Source organism: Rhinopithecus bieti, unplaced genomic scaffold (genome assembly GCF_001698545.2).
Source record: "Rhinopithecus bieti isolate Rb0 unplaced genomic scaffold, ASM169854v2 scaffold_25806, whole genome shotgun sequence".
NCBI lineage: Eukaryota > Metazoa > Chordata > Mammalia > Primates > Cercopithecidae > Rhinopithecus > Rhinopithecus bieti.
Window position 1 is genome coordinate 361417 of NW_016811742.1, and position 6765 is coordinate 368181.

At 48.2% G+C, this 6765-nt stretch overlaps 1 protein-coding gene across 1 annotated transcript in view; it reads left to right on the forward strand.

Moving 5' to 3' along the window:
* The first annotated feature begins 6 nt into the window (after positions 1 to 6).
* RAI2 (retinoic acid induced 2) overlaps positions 7 to 6765 on the forward strand; it is a 74767-nt gene continuing 68008 nt past the window's right edge. Inside the window, 2 exon segments of the mRNA XM_017894889.1 lie at positions 7 to 298; positions 2009 to 2199. The gene's annotated coding sequence lies outside the window, so the exon portion shown is untranslated.

The following is a 6765-nucleotide window of genomic DNA, read 5'->3' on the forward strand; positions in this document are numbered from 1 at the left end:
CGGCGCCGGCCGGCGGGGCGGGGGCCCCGAAGTGGGTTTCGGGCAGCCGCCCGCGCTGGCACCGGGCGCAGAGGGTGGTGCACGGCGGACTCCGCGCCCGGGCACCGCACCGGGCAGTCTCCGGATCTGCCGTTCTGCCCCGGCCCAGAAAACCCGGCGCCTTCCAGGCCCTTCGAAAGATGGATTCTGTTGACGTATCTGGCGGCCCTGGCGAGCCTGGTGGAAAGTTGGGTTTTGCCAGATTGCGCCGGGCTCCTCTTTGTGACGCGCGGCCAGCCCCGCATCCCCCCGGAGCCGGGTGAGTGTGCGTCGGCGCCCCAGGAGCCCCGGTGCCCCCCAGTGCCCAGTCCCGGGGTGGCCGCACCAGCTCGGGCTTTCTGCCATGTTAGGCACTGAGCAACGTTCTCGCTGCATTTTTGCGTGCGTTTCAGTGGCGCCTTTTGCTGCGGAGGGAGTTATTGCTTCTCTCCGCTGTGGCTTTTTCTTGGTTGGGGTTGTGCTCTGTGTGTTTGCTTGTTTGCCATTTAAAGCCCAACTATTGTTCAGGATAAGCTCCGCCTGGGTGGGGAAATGGCATCCCACCACAGTTGCTGGCGAGGGGTAGAAATGTTGCCAAACAGCTGCTGCTTTGTGTTTCCCTATCAGAAGTCCCTGGAGTAGGTTTGGGGCACGACGGATGGATGGAGAGAGGGATGGGGCACGGAAGAAAAAGGTGGCTTTGGAGGAGCGGATTGTTACCCCCACCATGGCACTCACTCAGTCTCCCTTTCTGCCTGCCAAACTTTTATGAATATTCCTTTTGTGGCAGAGGGAAGCGTAATGAATTTAGCCCAGTTTTCCAAGGAAAAAGCAACCCAGCTTTAACAATGGTTTGATAACTTAATCAATGAAAAAGGCAGGAGAGGAGGACAAGGAGGCGCCGACACCATATCGGGTATGTGGCTGCTGCTTGCAGAGTCAGGTAGAGGAAAGGTGGGCAGGGCACGGCGCAGCGTCTGGGTGACCGTGTTCCCGGAACTGTTGGTAGCTCTCACCTGTGCCCGCTGGTGCCACCCACCGTCGTGCCCTTACGTCCTGGGCTGTTCAGAACCCAGCGATGGGGTTTGAGGGGCGGCTTTCGGCAGTGCATGGGCCAGCCCCCCTCATCTGGCGTTTTTAAGGATGTGTAAATATTTTGCTGAGGATAAGTGACATCAACAGAATGATATTCCGCAGAGCCCGGGTGTGCAGCGATGATAAATAGATATGGCCAAACAAAGTTTTGATAACCGCGTATTCTCATGGCTCTCTCTGTTTCATTTGGGTCTTTGTTTTTGTTGGTTTAGCATTATCTCGCATCCTCTGGTGTGATCCCTTTATTTAGCTGATTCTTGGAAGCTTCTCTTTAGAACAGAGAGAAAAGCAGCCAGCAGGGAGAAAACAATTCTTAGCCTTGCATGCATCAGGCAAGGTTTTCTGTGCTTTTCCCAGGGAATCTTTCCCACCGTTTTCTAGATGTCTCCCTTATGTCTCTCTTGCTCCTTTGGAGTCGTCAGAATTAGTTGTTGGTGGACCGAGAGACTTGTGATAACTTTGAAAATGTGGTGTAGACATGCCTTTGTTACAGTAGAGGGGTGGCAAGGTGGGAGGGGGACAATATGGAAAGGGACAGTATGGAGGCTAATTTTCTTCTCAAATGGGAACATGAGAAGCCAGGGGTGGGCTGGAAGGCAGAGAATCGTAAGCTTGGTGGCATCCCAGTTTCTCTGCCTCTTACAAGCCCAGAGAAGCCACCTGCCCCCACACCTCCACATACACACAGTCTCCTTCAAAGGGACACTCGCTTCTCATCCTGACAGATGCCCACTAGAGGCGTCCCCAGGGCAGCCCAGGCACTGTGAACCAAGTCAGACTGGAACTTGGGGATAGTGACTACTTTGGCACCAGCCCAGGGGACCATTCAGCCACCCAAGGGGGTTCCTTTATGATGAAAAAATGCTAAGACCTCCATTGGTGATGTTTTGCCCAGGAAACCTGTTCATCTGGGGAACAAATGAAAAGCCAGTTTTCCAAGTGATGCCGGTCGCTGGGGTGAGAACTCGGTTTGGTGGGCAGTTGGAGAAGAACTGCAAGATACATTTCAGAATCTTGTATCCAGAATACAGAGTCCCTGAGACAGGACCATCTGAACTACAAGAAAGAAAAATCAAAGACTGGAAGGTGTGTGAGGAGCTGTTGCTGGGAGTGCTCTAGCTGTAATGACCCGGAAGCTGAGGATAGGACTGGCCTACCAAATCCATTGACCCAGAATGGAGATATTCTGGATGTGCAGAAAGCCCTGCACAGTGTGATCCAAATTTATGATAAGAAAATAGGAAACGTCTGTTCTCTGGCTTCTCCCCTAAGCTTAGAATTTTGGAGAGAATGGTAGTGGAGGGAAATAAATTGGGAAGGGAACTAACATGTATTGTTGGCCTCTGTCTGCCAGGGACTTCACATGTGGTAAACCTTCTCAGCCACCCTGTGATGGAAGAATTATTTTACAGATAAGGAATCTGAGGCTCAGATGAATTTTCAGTTGTGTATCTGATTTCAGACTTTGGTGGTTATGATTTAAGAGGGCAACATGTCCCTCTTCCCCTGCTCCAGGTCTCTTATTTATTTCTCTTAATCTGTCTGAGCCTCAGTTTCCTTACCTATGAGATGGGAATAATCTTTCCCATCTCACATGGACGTAAAGATTAAAGTGGGACTTGTCAGCATGGGACCACGAAGGATTAAAACTGGAGTATGACACCAGGAACTTCAGGCCCCTAACCAAACATACAAATCTCTGGATCTCTTCCTACTGGATCTGTCGGCCCCTCCACCTTGGCAAAATCTGGTACCCAATTGGTGGGGGTTGGGGGGAAGGTGGAAGCCCACCAGTGGGCAGCCCAGTCACCCACAGTGCATACTTATGTGCCAAGTAGATAGATCCGAAATGTCAGATGGACATGTCAGATGGACAGACTGTGCCTTTTCATCTTGGAGTCCCTACCACCCAACTGTTGCTTAATAAATGAGAGTTGAGTGACTAAATGATGTCACTGATGGAGTGAATGACAGTGGGGAGGGGGCTGTAAATCATTGTTAAGGGAGACCCAGCAAGGAGAGTTCCAGAGATTTGTATGTTTGGGAACCTGAAGTTCCTGGTGTCATATTCCAGTTTTAGCCCTTGGTAGCTCCGTGCTGATAAGCCCCAGTTTAATGTTTACAAAATCCATGGGAGATCGGCAAGATTATTCCCATCTTGTAGGTGAGGAAACTGAGGCTCAGAAAGGTTAAGCAACTAATTCAAAGTCCATGATGGGACCAAAGGGTGGGTGAGGTATTTTTGACTACTAACTGTCTCAAATAAACAAACACTCTATAGGAAAATGAGGAGGGGACTTGCTATGCAAATGTATCATTAAAGCAAGCCCCCATAGCCCCCTTCCAACCAGGTGGTAGTCTTTAACCTCCTAGAAATTCTGGTGCCACCGAGGGAACTGGGCTTTGAATCTATGTATGAGGTGCACATGAATGCTGCCTCCCTGATCAGAATATGAGGGAGACCTCAGAGAATGAGGGGGAAAGATGGCTAATTGCACTCTTCCCTCACACAAAAGCCTGCGTGGGATTCTGAATTAAGCTTGATTTGGGGATCAGGGTGACATCCTTGCTGTAGAGTTGGCAGCTCTTGTCTTTGGAGAATGCCTCTGATTACCACTTCTCCCTCCCACCTGATCGTCTGCCCGGGTGCCCATCATCTCATTCTTTCCAGACTCAAGGCCTTTCCTCCCGGCTCACAATGTTTGATGAGCCTCTTGAGTCTGCCACTTCACTGTCCTCTGATGGCAGCTGGTGAGAAGCTGATTTTGGCGGCCAGGTTAGTACTTCTGGAGTTCACACATGACCCTCCTCTCTCCTGCCAAGAACACACACACGAACACACATGCACACACAGACACAGGCGCACATAATTTGATCACGTTTCTGTATCTGCTTCACCAAATTAAATTCAAACTCAGAATTGTTATTGGAAGAAGTACGTGATTTTGGTGTTCTTCTCTCCCAGCCTCTGCCCTGAACAGACCAGAACAGCTAAGATGGAGGCGGCTTAGCCAGCAGATGTCTTGAGCCATGATCATACTTGCTGGCCTTCCTGCTGCTGTGGGGCAGCACCCCAAAACATGAGCATGGTCTGCCTTCGTCCATCTGGGCTGCTATAACAAAATAGGCTGGGTGACTTATAAATGATAGAAACATATTTCTCACCGTTCTGGAGGATGGGAAGTCAAAGATCAAGATTTCGGCAGATTCAGTGTCTGATGAGGGCTTTTTTTTCCTGGTTCAGAGATGGTATCGGTATCTTCTTGCTGTGCCCTCACATGGTGGAATGGGCAAGTGAGTTCTCTGGGGCTTCTTTTACAAGGGCACTCATCCCATTCATGAAGGCTCCACTTTCACGATCTAATCACCAAATAAATGCCTCACCTCTTAATACTATCACGTTGGGGATCAGGATTTCAACATAGGAATTTGGAGGGGACACACACATTCAGACTATGCATGGTCCCAGGGCCTTTCATAAAAACCCATTTTAATTTCTACTTAGACATAGGGCTGGGCTCCTTGAACATCCCAATCCTCGTAATTCCAATTTCTGCTATAATTAGCTCCAACAACTCAGTAATTCTGGAGAACTTTGGAGCACACTCTGCTCACACCTGTCACTCCTCTTCCCACAACTTTTTTTGTCTTTCAGCACAGCACTGTCTAATAAAACTTTCTATGATGATGGAAATGTTGCATGTCTGCACTGTCCCACACACTAGCCACTAGCCACATGCAGCCATGGAGTGCTTGAAAAGTGGTTGGTCCAAATTAGGATGTGCATTAAATATAACAGATGCATGGGATTTCTATGACTTAATAAAAAAATACAAAATAGCTCATTAATAATCTTTGCATTGATTACATGGTGAAATGATAATATTTTGAATATATTAGTTAAATATGATACAGTATTAAAATTACTGGCTTTTTAAATTTTTTTAAATGTGCCTACAAAATATTTTAAATTACGTAAACATTTCTATTAGACAGAGCTGCTCTGGAGCAAACCAACCTCGTGACTTCAGCCTCCAGATGTTCTGGGGACACAAACGCTCTCCATCTTGATGGCAGGTGGGAGGCAGGGGGCTGAGTCAGTAGCCACAGCAGTCTGGCATCAAGCGATTTTGATTTTCAGTAGCTCAGGTGCCATGATGGGGGTTCCCCATGGAACCTACCCATGAGCATGTTGGCTCAGTCTCATGCTCTATGAGGAATGTGGGACCCAGAAACCTCATAGAATGAGCAAGGCAGAAGGGGCACAGGCAGGACTGGCTTGAATGAAATGACTCCTTTCCTTTCCTCGACCCCACCCACCTCAGGCCGGTGTCCTCGTCCATCAGAGAATTCCTTGACACCTGCTTTAGTAGGAGCTTAAAGTACTATCTGTTGCAGGGATTTGTGCTTGGAGAGTAATGTCACCAGTAGACACCCTCATGCTGAGAGTGAGTTATTTGGGGCTGGGGCCAGCCTTAAAGGAGAGAAAATAAAAAAGAGGATGCACACTGTCACTTCCTGACAGCTTGATGAGGACAAGAGCAAGGACATAAATAAAATTTCTGCGAGGGAGACAGAATAAATGCAAGGAAGGTCAATTTCACACAACCATAGCGCCGCAGATGAAGAAAACTGGCCAAAGGAGAGTTCAGGGAGGCAGAAGAAGGATTTTGGCTGGCACTGTAGTATCATCACATCACATCATTCCTGGGTCCTTCCCTGGGCACTGGGCATGGCATGAATAGATGGAAAGGGATGGGATAATGAACTTGAGACTGCAGTGATTTACAGGTCAGGCGCCTGTGGCTCTGGCTCCTGAGGGGGCTGCCCTCACAGGGGACCCTTGGCTGACCTCCTTGGGCTCCTCAGAAGGAGTTGGTTTTGTTTCACATGGCAGAAGCAGACTGTTTACTGGCGCACAGGAAGAATCCAACATTCTGGCGAAAAATAATTCATTAACAGCCAGGGTATTACCAGTTCCCTGGAAAAGCTCCTCCAGCTGCACTGTAGCAACTGTTCTTTTTCAGCAGCAGAATCGGGCCATGCTGGCAGCCAAGACTGGGTGTGTTTGGGCGTTTTTATTATTGTTGTTATTTTTGCCTTTGTGTATATGGCCACTTTTCCCTTATAATTCAGAGAAAGAAACGGAGGCCTGGAAGGGTTGAAATGGTGTAGCTGTCAGCCATTCTTTCCTTCGTGCTTTAAGCCTGGAAGCTCCAGGCTGACTGTAGGAACATAGGTTTTTCCGGATCAAAGCCCATCCCCAACTTGGGGGCAATGCAGAACCACATAGAATGTTCTAGGATGAAAGGAATTTTAGGGAACTGAAACACCTGTTCTTAAGATTCTCTGAAAGCAATTGGCTGAGGAATCTCTCCCCACCCCCATACACACAACCAAGCAGAAAGTCCTATCTTAGCTGTGTGGAATTCTTTTGCTTACTATTAATTGGCACAATGGGGCCAAAGTATGTGATTCATCATCCTAGTTTTGAGGGCATTTGGAAAACCAGGCAAGCATAACCAAGAGAATGGGCTGCATGTTTTGTTCACTAAAGAATGATTGAATCTACAGTAAATACAAGGAAAGATTCAGGAAGCTTTTGTGCTCTGGAAAATATGTTTTTTTAAAAAAGGTTTTGTCTGCCTATTT